General features: G+C 43.5%; 1 protein-coding gene across 1 annotated transcript in view; it reads right to left on the bottom strand.

The window, feature by feature from the left end:
* LOC310898178 (uncharacterized protein) overlaps nucleotides 1-15,649 on the bottom strand; it is a 331,267-nt gene that overhangs the window by 223,339 nt on the left and 92,279 nt on the right. Inside the window, exon 10 of the mRNA XM_083832738.1 lies at nucleotides 2,148-2,339. The gene's annotated coding sequence lies outside the window, so the exon portion shown is untranslated. The remainder of the gene's footprint in view (nucleotides 1-2,147; nucleotides 2,340-15,649) is intronic.

The raw sequence follows: 15,649 nt of genomic DNA, 5'->3' as shown, positions 1-15,649 counted from the left end.
AGAAATACTTAAGCTATTAATACAAGACCTTGGCAGTGGAAACATGTTGGCTTGTGTGAATTTCAATACTTATTATTTTAATGCCCTTTTGTTAACATTATTACAGACTGTGAATTCTTCCATTACTATTCACAAGTAACTGGAGATGTCAGAGTAAATGTGGGAAAGCAGGGTCAGGCTGTTAGGCCCTGAGTAACCCACAAAAGGGAGAAATTAATTATGCAAATGAAATGAAAATGAAAGCAGACACATGAACCCGTGCTATTTTTACAAAATATGGTGTTATGTTTTTTGCTAATGGTTGCAAGCCACAATAAACTCATGAATTTGTTGACCTATTTACCCATATTTTCTGCAACTTCAAGAAATAACAAGAGATACAACTGGCCACCACAACGCATTAAGTATTAGCTCTACTCATTATGGGCTATGCCAGTGCTTAGTTACAGCAAAACAGGAAAGGTATTAAGTAAATAAAATTTAAGTAGAACAATATTTTCTTTTACTCCTAACAGAATGGATTTTACTCACAAGATACATGTGAGAACAACATAAAAGTCATCATTTGAGCCTTAAACACCCGGTTGCCTTGAAAACACGTTATGGTAGACACAAAAATACAATGCTGAGGTGAATATGTATACTTCAACACCTTGCCATGTATTCTAGCACAGAATTTTCCCAAGCAAAATAGTGAGACCATTCACTTGAGAAAAACATTACAATGGAGTGGCTCTGGCATTTGTTGAATGAACATGGATTAGCAGTTGCAAAATATTAAATTGAAAGTCATGTATAACTAAGAACAGCAAGAATCCCAGATGAGCTCATTTTTCATTAAGGTGATGTTTACACAGTCTTCCTGAAGAGCAGGGACAAGCAGCTAACCACACTGAAGTCCTCCAGTGAAAGCAAAAGGGACATGCTACTTGATGATACTGTCAGACCATAAAAAGGCAAAAATTGATGTAAACTGAAATAAAGAGTGCACCTAAGCAAGCTTCATTCCAAACATCACTTCTCTATGGAGCTCCCAGTAGAAGACAAAGTCTCTTTACTGCACAACTGATAGTAGTTTCATGCTGAGAGTTGCGAAACCGGTGTAATTGCAACATGCACAGAAACACTGAAAGCACTTTATAGTCAGTACCACATATAAAACTTAGATAACTTTGAAATCAGGATTTGATAACAAGGAAAAGAAAAACAAGCAAAATGATTTTGTGGCATTGGCTATGAAACTGGTGAAGGGCCTGGAACACAAGTCTTATGAGGAGCAGCTGAGGGAACTGGGGTTGTTTAGTCTGGAGAAGAGGAGGCTCAGGGGAGACCTTATTGCTCTCTACAACTACCTGAAAGGAAGTTCTGGGGGGCTGGGGGTCAGCCTCTTCTTGCAGATAACTAGTGATAGGGCTAGAGGGAATGGCCTCAAGTTGCACCAGGGAAGGTTTTGGTTGGAAATTAGGAGAAACTTCTCAGAAAGAGTAGTCAGGCATTGGAACGGGTTGCCCAGGGAGGTGGTGGTGTCACCATCCCTAGGGGCATTTAAGGAAAGGTTGGATGTGGTGCTTAGGGACATGGTTTAGTGGCTGATAGTAGTGGTTGAGGGACAGTTGGACCAGCTGATCTTGGAGGTCTTTTCCAACCTTAATGATTCTATGATTCTATCTGTGGAGGCAAAGAGGGTCCACAAAAGGAACTAACAGAAAATATCTATGTTGTCACGAAAAATAGTTTCAAAAACACTTCTAAAGATGACTATATTGTTAAAAATATGTCTTATGGCTCAAATATACCATTCATTTTAGCTAACTTTATGGCTCTATAACACAGATTACAGACATTAAGATAGTCCTTGTATTTTCTTTACAGCCAAATGGCAAGAAATAGCCACTTTTAGGATGCAATTAATTTGGTTTCTTTTAGATATGCACTTCAGGATGCAAATAATTACCCCAGATGATACTGATTAGAACTCCACTGATTACAACAGACACTTGGAATGATTAGCTTAGAGATAGATACCATCAGAAATTAAGACACGTAAGAAATCTTATAGGAAGGCAAAAAAAAAAGCATTCTTGAATCTAAAAGACTGAATACCAACTATTAAAATTTGATGCATGGAATGAAAAAACAGCTCCTACCCAGCCAACTTTTACTGCACGTCCATGGGCTGCCTTCCCAGAAGGGTCCTTGCATGGTAGGTGGGGAAGCTGTGGCTGGAGGCAGGATGCTGTCGGACAGGCTGTAGTGAGTGATGCAGGTCTGAGCCACAATTCCTTTGAGGTTGTGTGACGACTGATCTCTGTCCCCAGACAGTTTTTTGGACCACTACACTGTTGGTTAAAAGCGAATAGCTACTGTCATTGTTTTCACATTTTTAGATCCTGAGTAAACACTAAATTCCCATTCTTGTCTGAGCTCAAGGCTGGCGGAAATATGTGTACAGGAACATCTGACACTACAAAAATTTACAGAAAAATCTCATAACACTTAATGACCTCACAAATTATATGTTCTGGTAGTAGCATAGCATAAGTACAAATTAGACATATATAAGTTCTTTCTCAAATTTGCCCTTAAGTTTTTGGTCTAGCAATTTTACCTAGACATATGTTCAAGAGAAGGATATAGTCTTTAGTGGGGTAGTCTTCCTCACTAAACAAGACTGCAGAATCAAAATTTAAAATAAGAAGGTCAGATTCTACTGTAAAACAAAATACCTCTACCCTGACCAGAGTACACTCTCGGTCTTCAACATGTATAACCACACTGTTTTTACCAAATGCATTTTTCCTATTGATTTGTCATACGAAATTGGTTGAATGTAATAATTACCAGAAAAAAAGAAGTGAGCCTTTCATAGTATATTTTCTATCACATCCCATATGCAGAAGCAATCTCCTAGCATTAATATCATTAAATTTGTATTAGTACATTATTTACTGGTAATTGGCACCTTATGAATAGCTAAGTAGAAATCAAATTTATTTTTATTTGCTAAGGCATTTAACTTACAGTATATCTGGTTAAAATGTTAGTGATCACTAAGTTTCTTAGTACTTAAGCGCTAATTGTCATTTGTTAATAATTTACTTTCCTATCACTAAGCTGTAAAAAAAAATTACATCACTTACAATGCTAAATGATGCAAAGTTATTCCATTGTTGATATAAAATTGTAGCATATTTCATGTTTGATACATTTTCTAGCATGAGGTGCATCATTTTTAGACAACTGGTTGCTGGTAATCATCATTTTTCTGATATTTTTCCAGAAAGCAGAAAAGTTTCTAAAGCAGTTTCAGAAGTAAGAAATGAGGTTTGTTGGCAGAGGCAATATCTTTTATTAGACCAGCTGATATAGTGGGGAACAATCAGGCAAGCTTTCTAGCATGCAGTCATGTAATCAATTCTTTTTGAAAAAACTACAAAAGCACAAAAGAAGAGTAGAAGTTGAAATATTTTTATAGTTCATGTGTGGATTAGCAGGAATGCAATTTTGAAACTGAACAACTTTGAAAGAGGTATCTTCAATTTTCAGATTTAAGTATCTATGAAAAATAAAGATTTTATTTCTTTATTTTTAAGACTAAGGCTTCATTTCAGTTTGTATACTCTCAGTAATGCCACGGGAGGTATCCAGAATTTCAAGGTTTAAAAATAATACCCTTTACAGATATTTCATATATCTTATAAACCTCATAGAAAACATAAATTGTATAGCTGTTTTATGTGCATGTAGAAAAAAAAAAAAGATTATAAGAAATAGACATTTCAAGAAAAGCAAATAAAGACATCTGTGTACACACAATAGCCTCTGAATCATTTTCTATATATTGTCTTTGTCTGTAAATGACACACGAATAATTAGGGTATTTATATTCCATATGCAGAGCCATGCAGAGATCCCCTGCAATAGTATCCACATGACAGTATCTATACAGTGGCAATAACTTCATACGTATAGCAGTTTAGCTGCTTAACACAGCACTGCATCTAAACTGAGCAGCTCTGCCTCACTAGACAGCTATTTTATTAGTGATTCTAGAGCAGGTTCAACTGGAAATGACTCCTAGTGCTGTCCACAGTATGGACATTTGTCTTAATAATGCTTTTGTCCTTCAGTACTAAGCTATTCAGACTGTATAGAAACACATTTATTTCTCAAACAAGAAAACAAACAAAAAACACCTATGTAAAGTAATACTGGAGTTTCCAAGAAATTAAAGGTAACACACAACATTTATAAAGCATGTAGTAAAAATGAAAGAAATTCAGAACTAAGGTAGGCCTAAATATGCTGGTGTTAGCTTCAATATACGAAAATGTATACCACTGCTTTAGCTGTACTTTATTATGGTGTCCTGGAAGGGTCATGTGATTAGAATATTTAGGTCTCCGTGATCCAACTAATTTTAAATAATAATGCTTTCTTTAAACTTTTTTTTCTAAAGAGAACCACAACAATAAACATACCTATTCTGTCTGTAACTGTTACCTAGAACCTGAAATATCTCCCAAAAGCAGGACTAAATCCCAGATAGCTTTATCTCTTGTCCTGGTTCCAGTTAGGACAGAGTTAAGTAGCTCATAGTAGCTGGTAGGGTGCTATGTTTTGGATTAGGATGAGAAGAGCGCTGATAACATGCTGATGTTTTAATTGTTGCAGAGCAGTGTTTACACCAGGCCAAGGACTTTTCGGCTTCTTGCTCTGTCCTGCCAGCGAGCAGGCTGGGGGTGCAGCAGGAGCTGGGAGGGGACAGACCCAGGACAGCTGACCCAAACTGGCCAAAGGGGTATTCCATACCATCTGACGTCATGCTAAACAATATATAGGGGTGGCTGGCCGGGGTGGGGGGGCCGGCTGCTCGGGAATAGGCTGGGCATCGGTCAGCGGGTGGTGAGCAATTGCATTGTGCATCACTTGTTTTCTTACACATTATTATTGTTAATACTATTACCATTATCACTATTATTATTATTATTGTTATTATTATTTTCCTGTCTTAATAAACTGTCTTTATCTCAACTCACAGGCTTCACTTTCCCGTTTCTCTCCCCCCATCCCAGAGAGGGAGGGGGGAGGGTGAGCGAACGGCTGTGTGGTGTTTAGCTGCCAGCCGGGTTAAACCACAACAGTCTTTTTGGCGCCCAACGTGGGGCCCGAAGGGTTGAGATATCGACAAATCTGACCAGAGTGTGTTAAACTAAAATTGGTATAAGTATTGGACCTGCTTAATAGTTGCTAGTCACGATGTTGATTGCCTTAATCTCCAGTCTGCTGTACCTGTATTCCAAATTGAGTTTTATGGTGCGTTACTTTCTGTATGTGCTCCCTGTTGCACTGTTTATCCTTTCCGGGCCCTGGTTTAAGATTGTTATGGTACTGTGCGGTGTAGCAATGGCTTATGAAATGATGAAATATCTGGTCACGACTTTAACCTGGTATTTGTACTCAGCACTGACGTCGACTCTATACTTTGGAACCCATATCTCGGAAACTATTAGCAATTACACCTATTGCCTGTTTTCGTTAGGGAGCCCATCTGTGAAGGGGACAGGGGAAGACATGTTTCCCTACCTGTTCACTCTCCCTTTCTCCTTCACCACCACCCTCTTATCCCCCGAGTTAGTTACGGTGGTTCTCCGAGATGTTGAATATCCTTGGGATACTCAGACCAGCCTGCTCTTGTTGTTATGTCTCCTGAATGCGCTTCAGATTTTGTGGAGGGTTAAACAACTACTTAGGAATCTCATCCGGAGATCTGTCTTGAGGCGGGATAGTTGCGAGTGGCAGGGAGTGTGGGAGGATATGGGCAGGTTTCTAGAGCAGTGGTCACCTCCAGTGTTTTGGACATTCACCCCTGAACAACTGCAAAATCCTAAAAAGCTGGCAGAATGCTTGAAAAAAAGGTGTCATGACTCTGGCAGTTCCAAAGTGACACAAATCACTGTAGCGTGCTGGGGTCTGGCTTGTGCCTATCGAGCTGCAATTGATGTTATTAGCAACCTAGCTCCAGCTCCTGCAGCCGCTCCAGCTGCAGCTCCTGCAGCCGCTCCAGTTCCAGCTCCTGCAGCTACTCCAGCTGCAGCTCCTGCAGCCGCTCCAGTTCCAGCTCCTGCAGCTACTCCAGCTGCAGCTCCTGCAGCCGCTCCAGTTCCAGCTCCTGCAGCTACTCCAGCTCCAGCTCCTGCAGCCGCTCCAGCTCCAGCTCCAGCTCCTGCAGCCGCTCCAGTTCCAGCTCCTGCAGCTACTCCAGCTCCAGCTCCTGCAGCCGCTCCAGCTCCTGCAGCTGCTCCAGCTCCAGCTCCTGCAGCCGTTCCAGTTCCAGCTCCTGCAGCCGCTCCAGCTCCTGCAGCCGCTCCAGCTCCAGCTCCTGCAGCTACTCCAGCTCCAGCTCCTGCAGCCGCTCCAGCTCCTGCAGCTGCTCCAGCTCCAGCTCCTGCAGCTACTCCAGCTCCAGCTCCTGCAGCCGCTCCAGCTCCTGCAGCTGCTCCAGCTCCAGCTCCTGCAGCCGTTCCGGCTCCTGCAGCCGCTCCAGCTCCAGCTCCTGCAGCCGCTCCAGCTCCAGCCCCTGCAGCCGCTCCAGCTCCTGCAGCTGCCCCAGCTCCTGCAGCTGCTCCCACTCCTGTGGCTGGGTCAGAGAAACGAGCTGTAGCAGTGCAAGTTGAGCCCGCAGAGGGTATCCCAACCCCTGTGGCAGACCCTGTGTCTGGGTCAGAGAAACGAGCTGTAGCAGTGCAAGTTGACCCCGCAGAGTGTATTCCAAGCCCTGTGGCAGACCCTGTGTTTGGGTCAGAGAAACGAGCTGTAGCAGTGCAAGTTGACCCCGCAGAGGGTATTCCAACCCCTGTGGCAGACCCTGTGGCTGGGTCAGAGAAACGAGCTGTAGCAGTGCAAGTTGCCCCTGTAGACAAGGTGAAAAAATGGTATAGAGGCTCAGGTCGTTTAAAACGCAGACAGTCTTCTGCTAAGTCTGGGCGAAGTGAAGACGAGGCTGGGCCATCAAAGGTGCAGGAGACTGAAGATGAGGATGAGGATGGCGAAAAATCAACAGTAACTACCCGGACTCCATACCAGCCATCAAAGGTGCAGGAGACTGAAGATGAGGATGAGGATGTCGAAAAATCAACAGTAATTACCCGGACTCTATACCAGCGTGAGCTACGAGATGTGCGAAAAGATTTTGGTCGCTGTATAGGCGAGCAGCTTGTCACCTGGCTGCTCCGGTGCTGGGACACGGGAGCCAATTATGTGGAATTGGAGGGCAAGGAAGCCAGGCGGCTGGGATCCCTTGCTAGGGACGCATGCATTGACAAAGCAATTGGAGATGGAGCACAATCTCGCAGCCTCTGGAGGCGTCTCCTGTCAGCTGTGAAGGAAAGGTATCTCTTCAAGGAAGAACTTGTATGTTTACCAAGCAAATGGACCACCATGGAGAAGGGAATTCAGTACCTGAGGGAATTGGCCGTACGGGAAGTAATTTATAAGGACCTAGATGACGCACAAACATCCACAGATCCAGATGCAGTCCAGTGTACACCACCCATGTGGCGGAAGTTTGTACGGAGTGCCCCATCATCATATGCCAACTCATTGGCAATACTAGCCTGGAAAACGGAGGAGAATCCCACAGTGAATGAAGTGACTAAAATACTCCGGCAGTACGAAGGAAATCTCTCCTCTTCCCTAAAGGCCTGTGTCTCAGCTGTGGAGAAACTCTCTGAAGAGGTCCACCAACTTAAAGAGAATTTATCTTCCCCTCCACCTGAACGAACCAGTGTCCACCAGCTAAAAGAGAATGCTTTAGAGAAACTTTCTGAAAAGATCCACCAACTTGAAGAAAGATTATCTTCCCCTTCACCTGAACGAACCAGTGTCCACCAGCTAAAAGAGAATGCTTTGGAGAAACTTTCTGAAAAGATCCACCAACTTGAAGAAAGATTATCTTCCCCTTCACCTGAACGAACTAGTGTCCACCAGCTAAAAGAGAATACCTTGGAGAAACTTTCTGAAGAGATCCACCAACTTAAAGAGAGTTTATTTTCCTCCCCACCTGTACAAACCAGTGTCTCAGCTATTAGGGGTAAACGTTCATCTATGCAAGGAAGACAATATGGTGGGCACACACACCGCGCCACCCTGTGGTTTTACCTACGTGACCATGGAGAGGACATGAGAAAATGGGATGGAAAATCTACTGCGACCCTAGAGGCACGGGTACGTGAATTGCAAAGGAAAACAATTGGGAAAAAGGAGTTCTCTGAAAGGTTTGCTGCTCCAACTTCCAGCAGGCAGTCCTTTAAACACAGAAATGAAGATTCTGACCAGGACTAGAGGGGCCCTGCCTCCAGCCAGGGGGAGGAAAGGGACAATCGAGTTTATTGGACTGTGTGGATTCGATGGCCTGGCACGTCAGACGCACAGAAGTATAAGGCTTTGGTAGACACCGGTGCACAATGTACTCTAATGCCATCAAGCTATAAAGGGCCAGAGCCCATCTGTATTTATGGTGTGACGGGGGGATCCCAGCAGTTAACTGTATTGGAGGCTGAAGTGAGTCTAACCGGTAATGAGTGGCAAAAGCACCGTATTGTGACTGGCCCAGATGCTCCGTGCATCCTTGGCATAGACTATCTTAGAAGAGGATATTTCAAGGACCCAAAAGGGTTCCGCTGGGCTTTTGGCATAGCTGCTTTGGAGACAGAGGACATTAAACAGTTGTCTACCTTGCCTGGTCTCTCAGAGGACCCTTCTGTTGTGGGGTTGCTGAGGGTTGAAGAACAGCAAGTGCCGATCGCTACCACAACTGTGCACCGGCGGCAATATCGCACCAACCGAGACTCCCTGAGTCCCATCCATAAGCTAATTCGTCAACTGGAGAGCCAAGGAGTGATCAGCAAGACTCATTCACCTTTTAATAGTCCCATATGGCCAGTGCGAAAGTCTAATGGTGAGTGGAGACTAACAGTGGACTATCGTGGCCTGAACGAAGTCACGCCACCACTGAGTGCTGCAGTGCCGGACATGCTAGAACTCCAGTATGAACTGGAATCAAAGGCAGCCAAGTGGTATGCCACAATTGATATCGCTAATGCATTTTTCTCCATCCCTCTAGCAGCACAGTGCAGGCCACAGTTTGCTTTCACTTGGAGGGGAGTCCAATATACTTGGAATCGGCTGCCCCAGGGGTGGAAACACAGCCCTACCATTTGCCATGGACTGATCCAGTCTGCGCTGGAGCAGGGGGAAGCTCCTGAACACCTGCAGTACATCGATGACATCATTGTGTGGGGTGACACTGCAGAAGAAGTTTTCGAGAAAGGGAAGAAAATAGTCCAAATCCTTCTGAAGGCCGGTTTTGCCATAAAACAGAATAAAGTTAAAGGACCTGCACGAGAGATCCAGTTTTTAGGAATAAAATGGCAAGATGGACGCCGTCAAATCCCAATGGATGTGATCAACAAAATAACAGCTATGTCTCCACCAACTAGCAAAAAAGAAACACAAACTTTCCTAGGTGTCGTGGGGTTTTGGAGAATGCATATTCCAAATTACAGTCTGATTGTAAACCCGCTCTACCAAGTAACCCGTAAGAAGAATGCTTTTGAATGGGGCCCTGAGCAACGACAAGCCTTTGAACAAATTAAGCAGGAAATAGTTCATGCAGTAGCCCTCGGGCCAGTCCGAACAGGACCAGATGTAAAGAATGTGCTCTACACCGCAGCCGGAGAGAATGGTCCCACCTGGAGCCTCTGGCAGAAAGAACCTGGGGAAACTCGAGGTCGACCCCTGGGGTTTTGGAGTCGGGGATACAGAGGATCTGAAGCCCGCTATACTCCAACTGAAAAGGAGATATTGGCAGCATATGAAGGAGTTCGATCTGCTTCGGAAGTGGTCGGTACTGAAGCGCAGCTCCTCCTGGCACCCCGACTGCCGGTACTAGGCTGGATGTTCAAAGGAAGGGTCCCCTCTACGCATCATGCAACTGATGCTACATGGAGCAAGTGGGTTGCACTGATTACTCAGCGGGCTCGAATAGGAAACCCCAGTCGCCCAGGAATCTTGGAGGTGATTATGGACTGGCCAGAAGGCAAATACTTTGGGATATCACCAGAGGAGGAGGTGGTTCGTGCTGAAGAAGCCCCCCTGTACAACAAGCTACCGGAAAATGAGAAGAAATATGCCTTGTTCACTGACGGGTCCTGTCGTATTGTGGGAAAGCATCGGAGATGGAAAGCTGCTGTATGGAGTCCTACACGACGAGTTGCAGAAGCTGCTGAGGGAGAAGGTGAATCGAGTCAGTTTGCAGAAGTAAAAGCCATTCAGCTGGCTTTAGATATTGCTGAACGAGAAAAGTGGCCAGTTCTCTATCTCTATACTGATTCATGGATGGTAGCAAATGCCCTGTGGGGGTGGTTACAGCAATGGAAGCAGAACAACTGGCAGCGCAGGGGCAAGCCCATCTGGGCTGCGGCATTGTGGCAAGATATTGCTGCCCGGGTAGAGAACCTGGTTGTAAAGGTACGCCATGTAGATGCTCATGTGCCCAAGAATCGGGCTACTGAAGAACACCAAAACAACCAGCAGGTGGATCAGGCTGCTAAGATTGAAGTGGCTCAGGTGGACCTGGACTGGCAACATAAAGGTGAATTATTTATAGCCCGATGGGCCCATGACACCTCAGGCCATCAAGGTAGAGATGCAACCTACAGATGGGCTCGTGATCGAGGGGTGGACCTGACCATGGACACTATAGCACAGGTTATTCATGACTGTGAAACATGTGCTGCAATCAAGCAAGCCAAACGGTCAAAACCTCTTTGGTATGGAGGACGATGGCTGAAATATAAATATGGAGAGGCCTGGCAGATTGATTACATCACACTCCCTCAAACCCGCAACGGCAAGCGCCACGTACTTACAATGGTGGAAGCAACCACCGGATGGCTGGAAACATATCCTGTGCCCCATGCCACCGCCCGGAACACTATCCTGGGCCTTGAAAAGCAAGTCTTATGGCGACATGGCACCCCAGAGAGAATTGAGTCAGACAACGGGACTCATTTCCGAAACAACCTTATAGACACTTGGGCCAAAGAACATGGTATTGAGTGGGTGTATCACATCCCCTATCATGCACCAGCCTCTGGAAAAGTTGAACGATACAATGGACTGTTGAAGACTACACTGAAAGCAATGGGTGCTGGGACATTCAAAAATTGGGATACACATTTGGCAAAGGCCACCTGGTTAGTCAATACCAGGGGATCTGCCAACCGAGCTGGACCTGCCCAATCAAACCTGTTACGCACTGTAGAAGGGGATAAAGTTCCTGTAGTGCACGTAAGAAACATGCTGGGTAAAACAGTCTGGGCTACTCCTGCCTCAGGAAAAGGCAAACCCATTCGTGGAATTGCTTTTGCTCAGGGACCTGGATGCACTTGGTGGGTAATGCAAAAGAATGGGGAGGTCCGGTGTGTACCTCAAGGGGATTTGATACTGGGTGAGAATAGCCCATGAGTTGAATTGTAGTATGTTAATTATTATATAATAATGTATGTCATCACTACCATGATTGCTATATATCATAGATGAAAATGGTGATTAATTAGAATGTATTGGACAGAGTGTAACCTGAGCATGACATAAATGGTATGGAATAAGGGGTGGATATCTGTCCTGGTTCCAGTTAGGACAGAGTTAAGTAGCTCATAGTAGCTGGTAGGGTGCTATGTTTTGGATTAGGATGAGAAGAGCGCTGATAACATGCTGATGTTTTAATTGTTGCAGAGCAGTGTTTACACCAGGCCAAGGACTTTTCGGCTTCTTGCTCTGTCCTGCCAGCGAGCAGGCTGGGGGTGCAGCAGGAGCTGGGAGGGGACAGACCCAGGACAGCTGACCCAAACTGGCCAAAGGGGTATTCCATACCATCTGACGTCATGCTAAACAATATATAGGGGTGGCTGGCCGGGGTGGGGGGGCCGGCTGCTCGGGAATAGGCTGGGCATCGGTCAGCGGGTGGTGAGCAATTGCATTGTGCATCACTTGTTTTCTTACACATTATTATTGTTAATACTATTACCATTATCACTATTATTATTATTATTGTTATTATTATTTTCCTGTCTTAATAAACTGTCTTTATCTCAACTCACAGGCTTCACTTTCCCGTTTCTCTCCCCCCATCCCAGAGAGGGAGGGGGGAGGGTGAGCGAACGGCTGTGTGGTGTTTAGCTGCCAGCCGGGTTAAACCACAACATCTCTATATCACACTCTTATCCAATCAATAGCTGCACACCCAATGGGAAAGATTCATTTTTTTATAAATGGTCTACTGAAAAAGTGACTCATTCAGGTTGTTACATAAACAATGGATAAATTTATACTTTCCATACAAGAACTATGGCATAGTCACATAAAAATATCAGGTAACATATTCAAAATGAATTAATGAAAACGTATCTTCAAACAACTTTCAATTAAGCTTGTGAGTCCTTGCCATAGGATTTAGTGATCATTAGAAGTTTACAGGGGTTGAAAAAAGTTACAACAAATAAAACAAGGGTTGCTAAACACGGGATGCTATCTATGTCTGAGCCAGATCCTGAACTGCAGCTTTCTCTAGGATGGGAGTATACCTGGGGAAATGAGCACTAAAATTTGGTCTTGTTCATTGTTTCCTAAGTGTTTGCTGTAGGCTGCTGCTAGACAGGGGATACTGGGATAGACGAACTTTTGATCTTTATGTGAAGAGTCTTGTGCTCTTATGTTTTAACCTTACAAACTTGCAGTGCCTGAATTCAGCATTTTGAGTATTCCATGATGGTCAACATACACACAAGATATGAAAAGTTCAAATATTTTCCATACATATGGGAAACATTACTATAATGTTAATTTGAAATTATGAGTTCACTGTACGTCACATTTTACATTCAATATGCAAGCTAAATAATGGGGACTTGAAATGAATCTGCCTCCAATCAATACCCTGCACAGTGTGTGGTAAGCTGAGGAAAATAATTATTAGCTCTAACAACAGCTGAAAGGATGGTGAGAGAAACACAATTTGGGGGTGAAATCCATTGCCTTCATTCCACACCCTCAGGAATGAGAATATCCCTTCATGTTCTAATAATACTTGGACCATCTTATTTGATCTTTTTGTAACAAAGTTCTCTAGAAGAACATGCAACAAATCTCTTCGAAGAATTCTGATTGCAACATAAACTTCATGCATAATAAACTGATTTGTGTTCATTTAGAAAAACTTAACTGTATATTGATGCAGCTAGACAGCAGTTCAGTGCTACTAATAATGAAAAGTCAAAATTAAAGCAGTAGACAGAAAATTAAAGGACCGGGAAGTTAAATTTGCAAATGTAACATAAATGGAGGAAAGTTAGCAGATAATTAGAGTTTCTAATTTCTCTTTAAATGTCTCTCAGGTTGTGCACCAGGCAATTAGATTTCATTGGGCTTCGATTTACAGTTGGGAACAGTTGAAAGTGTGAGACTTTGGGTAAGATTAAAGAGAATTATGTTTTTTTAATGAATATGCTGAAAGTTACTGTAAGGTGAACACAGATTTCAAGCTACAAAGAAAATGATTTTAACCCTTCTTTAAAGAAATGTTATTCACAGATCATAGTTCCTTTGAAGTACAGTTCTGTAAAACAATATAGCAACATATTACCATACCAGCAGCCTATCTCTGCCACTAAACAGCCGTGAAGAACCATAAGATGCACCAGGATTTTTCTCCCATTGTTTCACATTAGTCTTCTATAAACACAGTTATGGGCACATAGAGACCTGAAGTTCAATCAATAGCTGTAACTACTAAATTATGAATTACACTAAGTCTGGTTGACTTTCATCAGTAAAAGTAAGTTCATATGAAAAAGCATGCATCAATTGGATAGTGCCCAGAAGAAATGTAGCAAGTATTCAACAAAGGAACAATTTAATTTGGCTTTCTTTTCTGTCCTAGAGGCCCTTTAAAGGATTGAGGACATATGAAATCTTCCTTATTTTCAAGAAAAGGATAAAAATATGCAGAAATAAATTAGGAGTCTCCTCTATGCTAAATTTTTCTAATTATTTATTTTTATTAGTGTTATTAAGTAGAGATAACAACATTTACACATAAATGTAAATGTTGTAAAGAAGCATTCTGGAGACACCAAGGGAATTAGTGCAAACTCTGAACAATCCACAATCCACTGCTTTAAAATTCCATTCCCAAAACTCACATTACTAAAATGTGTACTCCCCAACTAAGATCTTTCTTTCTGGGGAAAAAATAAAAATAAAAATGCATAACCAAACTTTTTTTTTTTTTTTCTGTGAAGAAGAAACGATCCGTAAGGCATTTTCCTTAAAATTTCTATATCAGAGCCTACTTGAGACATTGTGGCTTCTCTACTTATCAACAGACAAAGAACCACTTCTCAAACTCAGGAGGCCTGCATATATGAACAAGGAGCTCCTGGTCAAACTCAAACAGAAGGGGGACTACAGAGGGTAGAAAAAAGGGCAGGTAGCCTGGCAGGAATACAGAGAAAATTTCCGAGCAGCCAGGGATCAGGTCAGGAAAGCTAAAGCTTCTATAGGTACATCAGTAATACAAGGAAGACTAGGGAAATTGTGGGCCCTCTCTGTGGGAAGGTAATAGGAGACCTGGTTACCTGGGAATTGGAGAAGGCTGAGGTACTCAATGACTTTTTTGCCTCTACCTTCACCAGCACTAGCTCTAGCCACATATCCCAGGCCCAGAAGGCAAAGGCAGGGACTGGGAGAATGATGACCTGCCCACTGTAGGAGAAGATCAGGCTCAAGACCAGCTAAAGAACATAAAGGTGCACAAGTCCATGGGACCTGATGAGATACATCCATATGGCCTGAGGGAACTGGCAGATGTAGTTGCTAAGCCACTATCCATCGTATTTTAGAAGCTGTGGCAGCCTGGTGAAGTTTCCACTGACCGAAAGAGGGGAAACAAACCTTCCATTTTTAGGGGTTAAAAAGGAGGGTTAAAAGGAAATCCCAGGGAACTACAGGACAGTCAGTGTCACCTCTGGGTCTGGCAAGATCACAGAGCAGATCCTCCTAGAAACTATACTAGGGCATATGGAAAATCAGGAGGTGATTGGTGACAGCCAACATGGCTTCACTAAGAGCAGATTGTGCCTGACAAATCTGGTGGCCTTCTACAACAGCGTTACAACATTGGTGGATAGGGGAAGAGTAACTGACATTGTCTACCTGGACTTGGGCAAAGCATTTGACAGTGTCCCCCATGATAGCCTTGTCTCTAAATTGGAGAGGTATAGATTTGATGGATGGACCAGTCAGTGGGTAAGGAACTGACTGGATGGTTGCAACTCAAAGAGTTGCAGTCAATGGCTCAATGTCCAAGTGGAAGTCAGTAAGGAGTGGTGTTCCTTAGGGGTCAGTATTGGGACTGATGCTGTTTAACATCTGTTGGTGACATGGACAGCAGGATTGAGCGCACCCTCAGCAAATTTTCCAAAGACACAAAGCTGTGTGGTGTGGTTGACATGATGGAGGGAAGAGATGCTGCCCAGAGGGACCTTGACAGGCTTGAGAGGTGGGCCTGTGAAAATCTCATGAAGTT

This window comes from Anser anser (assembly GCF_964211835.1).
Source record: "Anser anser genome assembly, chromosome: 4".
Taxonomy (NCBI): Eukaryota; Metazoa; Chordata; class Aves; order Anseriformes; family Anatidae; genus Anser; species Anser anser.
The sequence above is the reverse complement of the archived record's forward strand: the minus strand, read 5'-3'. Positions and strand labels throughout refer to the sequence as shown.